The sequence below is a fragment of the Micropterus dolomieu genome, linkage group LG16 (genome assembly GCF_021292245.1).
Source record: "Micropterus dolomieu isolate WLL.071019.BEF.003 ecotype Adirondacks linkage group LG16, ASM2129224v1, whole genome shotgun sequence".
In the NCBI taxonomy this organism is placed as follows: domain Eukaryota; kingdom Metazoa; phylum Chordata; class Actinopteri; order Centrarchiformes; family Centrarchidae; genus Micropterus; species Micropterus dolomieu.
The window spans coordinates 16665099-16680687 of record NC_060165.1 but is presented as its reverse complement, the minus strand read 5'-3'; the positions used below and the strand labels follow the sequence as shown (position 1 = coordinate 16680687).

The following is a 15589-nucleotide window of genomic DNA, read 5'->3' as shown; positions in this document are numbered from 1 at the left end:
AACTTATTATTTGTTAAGACAATTTATGATTTAAAATCTAAACTTTGCCAGTTTTTTAACCATTGTATTTAGGCAGAGCTCTAGTACTCTTGCTTTGGTCCATAAACCATCAATAAAACAGTGAAAAATGCCCATCGCAACATCCTAGAGCACATGTCTTCTGTCAATTTACTACATGAAAGACCAAGAAAAGCAACCTGCAACCAGCACGTTTGGCAGTTTCGCTTGAAAAATGACAAGTGATGAATCAATTATTAAAATAATGGCTGATTAATTTTCTTTCCATCGACTAATCGCTGCAGCTCTAGTATAAACAACAATTTTAAATTTAAGAACTTGTTTAGTTAAATTTGTTCGTGAATTGTGTATTAAAGAACCCAAAACGCTACCCAGCCTTCAATGTGACAGTTTGATTCCAAAAATACAATCCGCTCACTGATGTGGGCTCAGACGTAATTCAATACACCCTGTAAGGAGTAATACAGTTGGCTGGACTTAGAAGACAAAAACAGCGCCAACACTTGATCCCATAAAGACATGTGTTGTGAGGTGCAGAGAGACTCTTTAGGACCACAATAAGTGATAAAATTTAAATCTGCCCCACAACTCGCCCCAGATCTGTAAACCAAATAATCAAGACTCTGGTCCACAATACCACCAAGAGACAAAACCAGCTCCACTGAAAAGTTGGAAAGTTTGCTTCAATGGATTCAGTGTTTCACCGTCAACATCCAAGTTCAGCGCTTTTTTGAGTCGAGTTAAAACCAGAATGTGTTTCTCCATCATGAAAGCTGCCAATGTGCCCACAGTCACAGTGGAGTCTCTTGGCACCACACACAGAAGCTTGGCTCTATTGATCCTAGCTTTCTAAATAATTAGAATTAAATGCCCCATGACAATAAACACACCATATGAGATTTTATTCCAAAATGAAAAATCCACATTTGTACAGCCAACTCCTCGTCGTCACGAGAGACCCCACGGAAAGAAAATGGAATCTTTAACTCTTATACCAGGACCATATTACACCCCATCTTAAACATTTTATTAAATGAAGCCCTGAAGCCCCTTGTACTCCTAAAGCTGTCTATATCAAGGAACTCTGTTTCCATTTTATGCAACTTCATACTTCTACTCCACTACATATCAGAGGCAAGTGTTGTACTTTTACAGCTTTAGTTAATATTCATAATAATAATATTCATATTATTAACTTGTCACAAGCCAGCTCTTATCCCGTGACCAAAAGGAGGGGAGACAACAGGTCTGCATGCCAATGATATGATTTATTGTAAAAGAAATGTCAAATAATCACCAAAAATATGCAGTGTGGCAAATTATGACAGATCTGTTGTGTCAGCAGTGAATGGATGAGTGAGATGTATGTATGTTTTGTCAGGATAAACCAAAAAGACAGACACAAAACAAACCTGGTAAGATGCCACCCTAGGTGGAGAGAGCAACAGAATGATCACTCCTGGTTAAATAAGCTCTAAAAGGTAGAGCTACACAGGTGTTGGCCCAGCCCAATCGACCTCCCTGCATGCAGCCTCCGGCAGGAGAAGGTAGCAGGAAGGGGAGGGGAAGAACAGTAGGCCTAGCTTAATCTGTAACATAAGTAATGGAATAAGTAAAGAAATATACATACATTAAAAAGTCAGTATAATTTTTGAGATGTGACAGATTTGTTATGTTTGAATTGACTCAACGTGACCCATCACCCATTTTTTCTGCGGCCTCTGGACACTTAAAAGATCATCTGCTTTCTAATGTATGATGTTTTCGCCCCTCCAATGAAAGCTCTTTATGTAATAACTATGTGATGGAGATGTTAAAGAGCTCAGATTTTATATTTTAAGTGCCGTTTTGTTCAGCTTTCCCTAAGAAGACACATATGCTGTAAAACATCAGGAATTGCATCTTGGGACCTTATAATCTGATCACTACACAATATGCATATCCCAGCCATAATGCTGGCAAGATAAAACTGTCTGTCACTACACTCAGCCTTAAGAGGCTTTTAAAACTGCTGCTGAACTTTAGGTGGCCTGCACTTTCCCTCCTGCCATGAATCTTTTTCACGGGTACAAAACCAGATTAAAGCGTAAAGCTCTGTCTGGAGTAGCTTGTGTGAATTTGAATGTGTGTGTGTTTGTGTGTTGGGAGCAGCACCTTGCTTCATCCTAAAAACTGCTTCTGTGAAGGTCTGGATGATTCCAGCCTCATAATTCTCGAACGCATCTGAGCTGAAAGACGTGGATGAGCGACAGCGACTGTGTGATTGAAGAGGCAGCAGGGATACAATGGGGACAAATGAGTCGTCAAGCAAGACAGTTTGATTGTCTGCTTCAAAAGAATGTTGTATAATGTGTGATAGCAGGGTGGCTAAGTGGTTCCAGAAACAGTTGCTTTCCCTGCGAAAGCCAAACACATCATGGACAGGGTGGTTGAAGTGCCCTTAAGCAAGACAATGAACCTTTTTCCTCTGGGCAACTGGAACCTAAATGTCCACTTAGTGCTGCTTTCATCAAACACTCACAGCAAACTAAAGCCTTTAATTGGACTCAAAACACAAAACAAACAAAAAAATCTAATTTGAATAAACAGTGGAGTCATGTTAGGAAGTCATACTGACAGATTTTTTTTATATATATATATATATATATATATATATCTCTGATGGAGTTTACACTGATAGACAATCTTGGATATTTCTTTCACTACTGCTTTCTTAGCAATGTAGTTATTCTTACAGAGAGTCGATTAGTTGTCAACTATTAAATTAAACACCAACTATTTTGATAAACGATTAATCGGCTTGAGTCAAAGAATAATTCTCCGATACCATCTTCGGATTGTTTTATCAATTCACCTTATTATGAGAAATTTACAACAAATATTTACAACCTCTGAACAGGTACACTACAGTAGAGCTGCAACTAATGATTATTGTCATAATCATTCAGTCTACAACTTCCTCAAATTGCTTCTTTTGTCCAACCAGCAATCTGAAGCCTAAAGAGAAATAGTTCATTATCAAATAAGACAAAGAAAAGCAGCTAATTTGTTCAATTTAGAAGGTATAAGTAGGGAAAGTTTGGCATTTTACTTGAAAAATTATTATTTAAATTAATCATCTATCAAAATAATTGCAGATTTCTAGCCAGCGTCCTCTTCATTTCCTGTTTGCACACGGTCAAAGAAATAAAAAGTGTGCTTTTTCCCTCTAATCATAAAATAATTATTTTGTGTTCACAGGGAAAATAATCACATATATATCTTCTCTGGCCTCCACTTATTGTTTGATATTATCTTTACAAGTTAAAGAAAATCTGCAACTGAGTTGCATTCATTCCTACTCCGTGTCACTTCCAGATAATCACAGTCTCAGTAGTCTCATAGTCCGGTAGACTCTCTTTCATTCATTGATGCCTTCCAGCTGGAAAGATGAGGTGAGTTACCCTCCTCTTCTTCCTGTGGTGCGTCAGTGAGGGTGCTGCTGGGCTGGCTGGACGAGGCTACCGGATGAGGCACAGGTGACCAGAGCATCTGCTCTTTCTGGGCCCCGGTCCATTTCAGTTTCTACTTCATTCCTCTCTCTCACACATTCTGACTAGTTTACAAAGCAATAACTACAGTGTGCATTTCTGACACATCTCAGTCCTGCTCTGTGTGACGTAGCCATGGCTGCGTTTCCTAAATCAGCCCAAACCATGTGGACAGATGGGTGAGGGAAGGTGAGGCGGCTAAGGAGAAATGGGAAGCCGCACAACGTGGAACGAGATCTGGCTCTCAGCCCTCTGGCTCCACAATGGAAAGCAATAAAAGGTGGAGCGCAGCTGAGCCAACAGCTGACAAGAACAGGAACCAATGTTTGGCCAAGGTCATGAGAACACGCACACATCCACATGGGGTGAGGATGTTACACCATAACAGGGTCAAAAGACACAGGGGAATGATAATGTGGTGACCTAATCCTCAAGGGGTGTCAGAGATCTAGCTGTCAGAGAGCAGAAGGACAACACTTGTGTGTGTGTGTGTGTGTGTGTGTGTGTGTGTGTGTGTGTGTGTGTGTGTGTGTGTGTGTGTGTGTGTGTGTGTGTGTGTGGGCTGGCAACTGAGACAGCCTTGTAATCAATGTGGCTGCTTCTGTTGGCAGGCGTCACCAGGTACCAGGTCAAGATCACACTCGCGCATAAAAACACACACACACGGTGGATAAGGCCTTTCTCAGAGCCCGGTTCATTCAGTTTCCTCTCTTGCCAAGCTTAGCATGTGGGACAGTGAATAAAATGAACCAATACACATTCTTTTATATAAAAATAACTGCTGAAAAAGTACAGTTATGTGTATATATCCTTGTAATTGTTTTATAACCAAATTTAAGAAATTAAGAAAAATGTCTGTTTATCAACAAAAATGAGTAATAAAGAAACGCCACTCCATCACATCCTCAATACAACTCTATGAGCTGAAAGCCCGTAACGGCAAAGATGGCAGTTATCCCGCCCCTCCCGCTAGAAAGCCAATCGTCTCCCCAACTGGGAAACACATTTCAGCCAATCGTGTGTTTCCACTGACACATGCGTGGTAGTAGTGGTGGCGCATGCGTAGTAGAAGTATAACCAGTCGGGAAAAACTTTTATTAGATTTTACTGGTGATTAGGGTTGCTGCTAACGATTTTAGTATTCGAAGCTTCTACAGATTATTTCAACGATTCATCGATGAGTTGTTTAAGAAGTACTTTTGCTTGGCGGCGGCTGATATGGATTTATTTCAATATTGAGTAATGCAGTATCATAATCAAATGTATTTCTGCATCAGTGTGGGGCGAAGAAAACAACTGAAAGGATTCAGACTGTACTGTAATTGTTGTCTGTACTGTTAGTTTCAGCTATTTTCTCGCTCATACATGGCGGTTAAATAAACAGAAAATAGCAGCGGAGCAAAAATTACTTTTAACATGAAAGTGATGAAGAAACAAAATAAATTTTTAGCAGACTACGTGTCCTTGTGCTGATAATGTGCCGTGATTGTGTGGAGACAGAAAGTAAACACGATTTTTGGTGCTGCCGTCAGTGATCCAGGATACTTTCGCTTCACGCGTTCATGCTGCTTCACGTATTCGTGGACAGCGGTTGTGCTGCAGTGAATCTATTTCCAACTCACAGAGAGCTCACGGAAGAGCACATTGTTGTGTGTCTGTCTAAAATACTCCCAAACTTTAGAGGCGCGGTTAAAGGCACGGTCTTGTGGCTGGAGCTTGTCCGTGGGGAATCCCTGCCAACACTGGATGCAGCGACGCTTCGACGCACGTAATGCGAGTCGACGTTTACGTAATCGACTACGCCGACGAACCGACCCAGCCCTAGAGCCTGGTCTTGTTAGTCCAAAATAACAGCACAGAGGCGTTTCCCAGATGGCTGCCGAGAGGCCTGACTTGCCTATAAGGACTTTGGTAATAGCCAATATCACTATCGGAGCAGCAATGATTGGTGCATTGATTAATTGGTTGACTCGAGTGACAGAAGTAATCACAAATATTTTGCGAATTAACCACAGAATACTACATATTCACTAGTTCCACCTTCTGAAATCTGCTGTTTAAATAAAATGATTTTCTAAAATTTGATAGACAAAACAATTCATCAGTTAAGACCTATTAGATCTATTATATAAGATAATTAGTTGCAGACCTAATCTTATTAGTCTCAAATATCAATATCAGCCTCAAAATCTAATTACGGATCCAATTATAAGTTGGATAATCAATTAGTTGATTGACAAAAAAAATTTATCTATGTGAATCTAACAATTTTGACTGTGGACTGATAATTAAAGCAATTGATCGTGCACTGGTTTCACCATTTCAATTTGACAATTTGCTGTTTTATATTATCGCAACATGTTTTGGGTATGAACTGTTGCTCGAACAAAACAAGCTGTCTGAAGAACCAACAACAAACTGATCCTACCAACAAGTTTTGCCTGATATCTCTTATTACTTACTTACTAAGTCACACAAAGCACTATTGTTGTTCATTAAACCATTAAAAACACATCAATGACCCACACCGCTGCACTGGGTCTCAAGGTCCTTCATTAAGATTTTATTTTGAATACATCCCACATACACCATCTTGCTACTGTAAAATGTGTTTATTAATCTGCAGGTGAAAAAAAATAGTCCCCTATAAATGCGCTATTTACTCCTGTTTGATTAAAATTTGCTTTAAAAAAAGTCGCCAGAACTGTTCAAAGACAAACTAAGAAATTGTGTGTTTTGGTCTTTTCATTGGATTTATTAACAATGAGTTATAAAATATACAGTAAAACTAGCTTAATACATGTATTGACTGAAAACCCATCACATTAATCACTTTCTGTAACAATTGTTTGTAGACACCACAAACATCCTCCCCCCTCCCCCACAAACCGACACATATGCCTCACACCTCTCTCTCCTGACGACGCACGTGTGATTGTATTTAGGCTCGCCATCCCTCACTTCACTCAAAGTGCGCATGTATGTGGTGTGTCGCTGTGTTTGGCTGGCTACCCGAAAATCTGCATGCACAATTGCACGTCGCATATAGCCATGAGCTTGAAAAATAGCAAGCGGTGAAAAATTAATGAGAAGAAAGAGGGAGAGCAGAGACAGAATGAAAACAAAATGAAAGTCTTAGACAGCAGACGGAAAGCCGGAGGGGATCTTAGTTCTTCTGAAACAGAACCTTTTCAAATCTCCTGGGAGTCCACGTGTGACTGCAGACCTCTCACTGGGAAACTAGAAAGGTTTAATCAGCCTCGCATTAGCCCAAACAGGCACTGCTGCTAAATCAGGCTAATTAGGCTAGTAGGCCTTTGAACTTTACATTTCAAATGACTTTTTAAAGCAGATGCTGTTATGCAGCGTGCAATTTGCAATCTGAAAATCCAAAACTATTTCCTGATTTTATCATTATTATGACTGCAAAACTATTTCACATGATTAAATCAACAAGGGCTCAGTGTCCTTCGTCTTCGTCTAAATTAAAATAATTCTGAAAGAACACATCAAAACACATGTGGGAGATTGAACATTTTGCTGCCACTCGTGAGTGCATCAGCAGAATATTTTGTAACTCCTAAAACATTAAAGCAGACAATATTCAGCAGTTCAAAGCACAAAGCCTCAGCTCATGCCACATTGAATTAGTGCTTACGGTATGACAGACATCAGAGACCGCGGGAAAGAAATCCTGGTCCAGCTGCAACCCGGGAGGGGAAGGTGGTGTCAGCAGTGTGTAGACACTCAGACAGCTAGATAGCTGTAATTACTTCAGCAGCAGACAAAGATTAATTAAGCAGGAGAGAGCAGAATTAATGAGGTTAGCGCACACCTCAACCTGCCTTTAAAAAGCTCCCCTCCATTCCCATGGAGAGTCCAGGGTGTGTAAACTCATGTGGTGCACATAGATGAGAAGAAACAAGTCATGAAATTCAATATTTCCCTGTCTTTCGTTTTGAAAAAGCCACATGAGATATGTTTATATGCACTCGGGGAAAGCTGAAGTTGATTTTGGGTTTTTTTAAAGCTTACAAAAGCCAGTCGAATTTGCTGTTTCAAACCAGATACCTGAAACTAATCCCCCGCTTCAAGGAGCTGAAAGTATCAGATGTGTTTAATTCACACTTGAAGGCAAAAGGGATCGCAGCTGATTACCTGAACTTGGCAAAGCAGTCCGCACACACGCAACTGAAAAAAAGATGACATCAGCAACAATTTAAGACGCTCATTCTTTCCTATCATAGGCCCATGGCTAACTGCATGCTAAAATCAGACAGTTAAGCTTTCTTTGCGCTTATGCAAATGTGTGTAATTGTAGCGGGAACATGACTTAAACCTCCTCGGACTCATTTGTGTTTCATGCAGCCAACTACCAACTATGACAACAGCCTAAATTAGGAACAATTTCATCGTTTCCTCTTTTAGAAGCCCTTTCAAATCCTGGACATATCCATCTCAAACGTCACTGAGAATATACTACCCGATAAATAGGCTTGTGCAGGAGAAAACCAGGGCGCCTTTACATCACCCACTAAATGACAGTGTATAAATAGAAAGCCCTGAAGTCTAACTGACAGCTGGCAATGTTGCATTAGCGTGTCATACGGCTGCTCCAAGCCTTGCACCATGATTGGACCAGCTCCCACATCTGACTGGCAGCCATGATGCTCTGCAGAGCCCAGAATGTCTAAAGACCCCAAGACAAATGGTTTCAAGTTTACTGTCGGAGGATAAGTAGGGAACGTCATCCTGTTTTGGCCAGATAATAAGGCCTCTTGTTGTGTGTGCTTGGAGCCCATCGTTGTTTGAAATTTATATAAAAGGATGGATTTACCACAAGTATTCAGGGCAGGTCCTTAAGATGAAAAACAGGAGGTGAGGTCATGACAGCCAAATTTTACCCACGAAAAGATCTAGGTATAAGGTTAGCTGGAGCTTTTTTTTTTTTTTTTTGAGCGGGCTGTTTTTCAGACAAACGCTGTTGGGTATGACATTGCCTTGCTTCCTGCAAGCGGGAGGTTTGAACTGATTTTTAGAGGCTGACATTTGTGGCCACTCCAATGTGCCATTTTTAAGGCAACAACTTTGCTAGTTAGGTGACTTGTTAGCTACTACTTCCTTCATGGTGTGACGACCCCTCTGGGGCTGTCCTGTGTGTAACCTTCTTCTGCTTACTGTCATTAGGTTAATTGTGAACACCTGAGGACCCTAGTGTGTGTAGAGTACTTAAGCCTGGCAGTAATGCATCACCCGCCACCACAGACCTTCAGAGAGAGAGAGAGAATAAATATGCAATTGCATTACAGGAGCTGAAACCAAAGATTTTAAAAATAGTTTATAGTTTTCTGCAAATCCAGTAATCAATTAATCGTTGCAGCTCTAAATGTGAGAAATATCTGGGAAAGCAAGGACCAGGATGACACACCAAACCTTTCAATCACTCCTACATTTAAAGAGTAACTTACACACAGCGAAACAGGGGCAGATGTGCCCTGTTAACGTTCGTCCACTAAAGTACTTGTTTGCCATATTGCTCTTGTCAAAGCCACCAGACTCCTTTGTAAACTTTGTTTTTTTAAAAGGATTAAATAGACTAAAGTCACACAATAACAAAACTGACCGACTGAGGCAGTGGTGGACCATCAACTCCTGTGTTCTGCGAGGTTAAATTACTGCTTTTAACAATGGAGTCTGGTGGCTTTGTTGAGAAACGATATAGGGGGCCTTTCTCATTTCCCAAATTTCCACCTCTCGACTCCTCGAGCTCGCATCTCGGGTGGGCGGGACTAAGATGCGCCTCGAGGAGTCGAGGAGGAGACGCGAGGAGAGAGGAGTCGAGGAAACACGCATTTAATGAAATGAGCCGTCATTTCAAAGCGACGCCAATTAAATATGACCTGTTGCACAGCTGCTTCATCTGTCCACTGTTAGAGCTGTGATGTCTGTCAGAGCAGCAGACCAGCTTTTGGCACTAAAGGCTACAGATCATTTCTTCACAATCCAGAAACATGTCATGTTAACATTATAACATGTAGAAACATCTCGAGGTTCCAATAAACATTATAGCATCTGTTGAAAACAGTCAGATTACAGCAGCCTGATCAGTCACCAGGCTACACAGTAGACTAGGCCTACCACTTTTTTGAGGTGCACCTTTTGTCTGTAAACAGGAGATCATTACAGCCCTCAGCTTGATGAGATGAGCGTTTCATCATCAGTCAAAATGACACTAACATTTATCTCATATAGTCCCAGTTACAGCTGTCATCACAGGACTCTACTGTTGGAATGACGTGCAGACTACATGGGCGCTATTAGGCTATTAAAACATGAAACAGATCAGGTCTGAATGCTCTGGTTGATATAGGCCTATACGCATAAATCATCCAGCTGCCCCCCACTAACTAATTATTTTATCAGATTTAGAGACCAGCATCTGCATGGACATTTTACCCCCACCTCCACCGGTCCCTGTAGCTTTCCAGGCGATTTCTTTCTTGTGTGTTATATTGATGTATGAGTGTTTTCTTTAACGATTTACTTTGATGATCAGAGAGGCTGCGGTCAGTCATTTAAACATTTCCATCCGTGCAGTAATGTCACAGCAAATATCGTGGGACAAAACAGAAACAACCTGCAGTAATAAACTTGACAGGACAGAGAGAGGAAACAGAATTAAAATTTCAGCTTCTATAATCCACGTTTAGACTCTGATGGAGCTCAGGGTTGATCAGGAGGACTGCTGCTTTACTCCAAACACTTTTACTGTATGAAACTGGACTCTGTGTGAGACCGTTTGGATGTGAAGAAGAACACAGAACATGAATTAACACCAGATCCTGTCGGTGTGTCCGGAGATTTATTATTATTAATTTATGTTGCTGTGGCTCGTGCGTAAATGCGCACAGTGTCACTGGGGAGACGCTTCATACAGCCGCTATTTAATATTCATTATTACAATCCTGCTGCCCATCCACACATCACATTCAGCAATAACAACATCAGTGATATCAAAGTGAAATGACATTAAGGAATGCAGTTAGAACAACTCTTTATAAGGCGCTACACAAACGATGAAGGGCAGAAAGTTTGATCGTGCATTTGATTATTTTTAAAAGGCTTAACTGATACGACTTATGAAAACAACAGGAACACTGCAGCGTCCTGCTCCAGCTATGGATTGGTCCAGCTGCTTGTCATGCCTCTTGTAAACATCAGAACAGCTGAAAAGACTTCCGCAAAGGATACACCGATGTATCCTCGCTTATAGGTCCTCCAGCAAGCCTCCTCGATCCTCGCTCCTCGATGTGCATTTTAAGAATTGAGATGTCCTTCAAGATGGCGTGCCGAGATCGACTTCCGGGTCACACGCTCGAGGATTGAGGAGACAGAAATTTTGGAAATGAGAAAGGCCCAGGGACTCTTTCTGGTTAAACAAAATGGACCTTACGTTCTGTGCAATCCTTTCCATAAAGTGTCCTGGAATGAAGTATGTAATTTGATAGTGGTAATTGGTCAAATAGAAACCGAAGGATTGATTAATGCATTGCTAGTGTTACCTAAAGGCAGAAATGTGAAATTTGTATAAATACAAGTGTACAATTCAACATGTATGGACATAAATGTTACATGCAAGAAATTAATAATAAATATTAATTTGGTTTAAATGAAGAAAAAAATCCCTGTAATTAGTACAAAGTTACATGGTTCTTTCCAGGAAACTTCCTTGCATGAAAATTATTAGGATCTTCAGGCAACACTGCAAAACACTCCTGCATCAAGCCTTGATATACGGTAGAATGTGATAACTACTGACAGTCATGTTCACCTCCTATGTTAGAGAGCCACACATATCTTTCATCACACAGAAATCTAATTAATTAAGCACTGATGAATCCCACTGCAGCTATAACACAGAACTCATCTGAGAATTGGATCACAGGCTTCACCCAGCAACACAAGTTTGTTCAAAGTCAACTGATGAGTGTGATGACAGGGAGGTGTTGAAAACATACATCATCTACACTGCCTCAGTCAATGTGAACATGTCATCATGCACTGCAGTCCAGACTGACCTCCAGCCTGTGTGTAAATGAGTAGCATGATGTCAGTATGAATGATATATTTATATGTATGTGGAATAAAAGCTGCACCTGTTGCATCCAATTTCAAGAGGGTAGTTATATACTCTGCTACCACTTAAATGTCATCACCAGCGGCAGCTCCAGGATCTTGCCATGGCTTAGTTATTTTGAGAAGCTGCAGAGTGTACTGCAATAACGTATATATTTCAAATGATACTTAACTTTACAAAAAGGGGAGACTTCAGAAAACACGCCAATAGTCATACATCTGCTTTTAATATCAGTGGAAGTAAAATAAGCCCTCTTGATTTATAACAGCAGACACTACAACTCATTTCTTGAGATGCAAGCCTTCTTAATCTGCTTTCACAAATAACTACAGATTTGCAAAGAAGAAACACAAACACTCAAACTCAACCTGTGCAATGTCCAGTTCTCAGATAAGCAACAGACACCGAAGTGAATTGAAAAAAAAAAAAAAATGGCACTGATCACAAGCACCAGTATGCTTAATTAAGGATTTAATTAGTACTATTTAAATCAGGCGCTACAGATGCCTGGTCCGTTCATGCTAATCAATCACTGACTCGCCATAAATGATCTGTTTGTGACTTTCTCTACTAAATCAATAGAAAACCCTCAATTTTCCAACCTCATCTATCAATCAGTCTACCACATTTATCAAACTCAAATTAATACATGCAAACCCCAGGGGCTCTTGGCATTAACTTACCAATTAAACAAGCAACAAAAAGAGTTAACTTACAGTTAATAGAGTAGGCTGTCCGAACATTCATCACTGTTAGTTCTGGTCTTCCTCTGTGAAGAAGCATGCACCGCCACAATAAAAATCCAGGGCTATGTTCATGTTGTAATTGTTCATTCAGAAAATGAGTGCTCACAAGTGTGCCGCTATCACTTTAGCTGCGTTAGCTTAGCTAGCTTTCCTGCTGACAGAAAAGCAGTTCCTCTAAGTTTTCACTCCCCCGCGTTGTCCTCAAAATATGTGTTTTCACTGTCCTGCTCAGTACTATAGTTGTAGAGGCTCGTTTCGTCATTTGCTTCTTGTATTTTCCCAAGAAATTACATAATTATTTAGCCGAACTTGGTGTGGGTTAGCCCAGAATCCACCCGGAACGGGCACTATGCTCGATGCCCTGGGTGCGCAGCAGTGCCACCGTGTGGCGGGGAGAGTAAAAGCATGAGGATGAGAAGCCACATTTTATTGATTCTGAATGGCACATTAATAACGGTTAAGTTATTGTGTCAACATTAAGTTCTGTGTCCTGTGAAAATAAAGTAGCTCAAAAATGTCAGCTTTTCATGAACTATGACAGCCCTTTTTTCGGTTTTCTGACAATTCAATTTTCAACTAATCCAGTGGGTTTTAAATTGGTTTATTTTAAGTTTGTCTTAAAAATGTTTTTAAACACTAAGGCCACACATGCTTTAAATTGCATACTGCCAGGAATGACCTTCTAGTAGGAAATAACAAGTCTTTAAATTATTTATTAGCCTAAAAAGTAGTCGAAACAATCTAGAAATCTAGTCTAGAAAATACTGGAACCAGCCTCTAGCATATCCACCAATGGTGAATACAAAACTTTCCACACATCTTTAAAATACACAGGACATGCCCTGATTAGAGTGGACATCCCATTCCAAATTTGATTAATTAATAATTATGAATCGCACTACAGCTTTATCTACCAGTCCTACAACACTTAGCTCCTTCCACTAATTAAATGACAGTCAACGGATATGATGATGGGAAGTGCTGAAGAAACATACATAAGCCCAACTGTTGAACACCTCTTGTGAAAATAAATCCACCCTGTATATACCACATACACTGTACGACAAATACAAGCGCTCATGTGTCTATTTTCAAGAGCAGTTATATATTCTTCTAGAATTCAAATGTGTTAAATTATGTGAACTGCAGAGGGTGGCAGCTGTCAAATGAGCTTGACTGGTCCGAATTTTGTTGATTTATTATTACTTGCGTCCCAAAATTCACATTGTTTGCTCGTTTGTAAATCAACCTTTAGGTACACAGATCAATGTAAACAACAAAACAAGATTACAATGTCTCTCGATTGGCCAAAATAACAATGGACTGACGCTGAGAATACCGTTTTACCTTGTAATCACTGAACTGCGACTGATTATATATCAGATCATCTTTTTAAACTGCCACACAGAATAGCACCACATACTGTATATGTTAGACAGCAAGTCTCTGAGGGGAAAGCAAACATGATCACCTTTCATTTTCTGCATAAATTATCAGGACACCTAATTTTAAACCTTTACTTACCACATGTAGCACAATTCTCCTGACAACAGTAAATACTTTCATTTAGTTAATTCCAGGCGTGAATACATTTTCTCAGTCACCGGGTGACATTTGGAGTGGGCTGAAGGTGACACAGGACATTCAGTCAGTCCCGACGTTTAAAACTGATGTTGAGTCAGCAGCTTAAACAGGACCGACAGATTCTACGATCAATAAACAGACAGTATCATCATCAAAAAGGACTTCAAGTCGATGTAAAATGAAAATTTGTCAGGTAACATAATCACGATACACATCAGTATTGAAGCATGTGTAGTTTAATCCTTTATAAATTACACAGACATTGCACCACACTGTATAATCAATACATTCTGAGCAGACATCAATATTTCCGCAATTTTGTGAAACAGAGACCTCCTCACTGGAAGGAAATCTGTTGATTGAATTAATTCCGACTTTAAAGCACCAGTCTGGAAGAGCACAATGTGAAAATGACAACAGCATTGTTCAGAAATGTATCCTTACTTTTATTCCCTTATTACAGCACGTGAATACGACATGTGCCTCTCTGTCACATACTTGGGAATAAGCGCTCATCTGTATTGTCAAATCATAGCAAGGATTCCTTTTTATGTGTCTGAACGAAGCCACCTCAGTGAAAGCTTCATGAAAGATTGTAACTCTAGCTTCAAAGTGCTCAGAACAGGAAAAGGCTCAGTAGTAGTAGACAACGTGCAGATAAAAATGTGTGTAAAAAAAAGTAGCATGGAGTTAAAAAGAACTGGTCCAAAAAAGTTCAGCAATTAATAAAGCACAAAATGTTCCTTTTAACATAAGCAAGTGAAAATTTTGATCATAAATTATAAATCACATACTAGATTTTTTTTTCCTGTAGAAAAAAAATGTACTTTTGATCTAAGTTCAAGAGTAGAAATAGTTCGGATGTACAAATAGACCCACAGGCTTTCAAAAGTTTTTTTGGGATTCAATTTTAAATCCTCAATCATTAAAAAACTTCATCTAACTATCAATATTTAATGCTTCTCAAAGTGCACCAGAAGTTCTATCTATGCTGGTGGAACGAGAAACCCCTGTACACAAAACATACATACCCCCTGGTACCTACAGTATTCCCATTCAGACTAAGGCTGCAGTGCAAATAAAATGCTCAACACAGTTCATACTAATGACCAGGTTCAGACCAGACGCTCATGATTCACCCGAGATTTATAATACAAACAGGAAAAATTACAAAACATCACAGCATAGACCAGTCACATGCACTGCATGACTTCTTACGGATCAGCGGAGGATCGCTTATATCGATTACATACAGCAGAGTGGAAAATCTCTCACATCACATGCAATAAAGTTCGGCCCTAATGCAATATGGATTAACATTTATTATTCACATTTGAACTGGTGCAAAGATCACTGTTGATATTAACCTCTTCATGAGTTATTAATGATTAAAAGGATCTGCTTGAGAAGAACATGTTGCTTTGTAAGGCACCTTTCCTTGTTTCTGTAGGAGATTCTGCTCTATTTTATCTACAAAAAGCGTGCATTTGCATTTACTGTCTTCATGTGTAAAACAGAGAGATTGGAGCAGGACTCATTAGGCTCTTGTGCTTTCACGGTGCATCGACGCTCCC

The 15589-nt window shown here is 39.9% G+C and overlaps 1 long non-coding RNA gene across 1 annotated transcript in view; it reads right to left on the bottom strand.

Moving 5' to 3' along the window:
• The window catches only part of LOC123984837, a 29211-nt gene extending 16405 nt beyond the window's left edge, over positions 1 to 12806 (bottom strand). The window contains exon 1 of the long non-coding RNA XR_006828531.1: positions 12402 to 12806. This is a non-coding gene — a long non-coding RNA (uncharacterized LOC123984837). The remainder of the gene's footprint in view (positions 1 to 12401) is intronic.
• Between the last annotated feature and the right edge of the window lie 2783 nt (positions 12807 to 15589).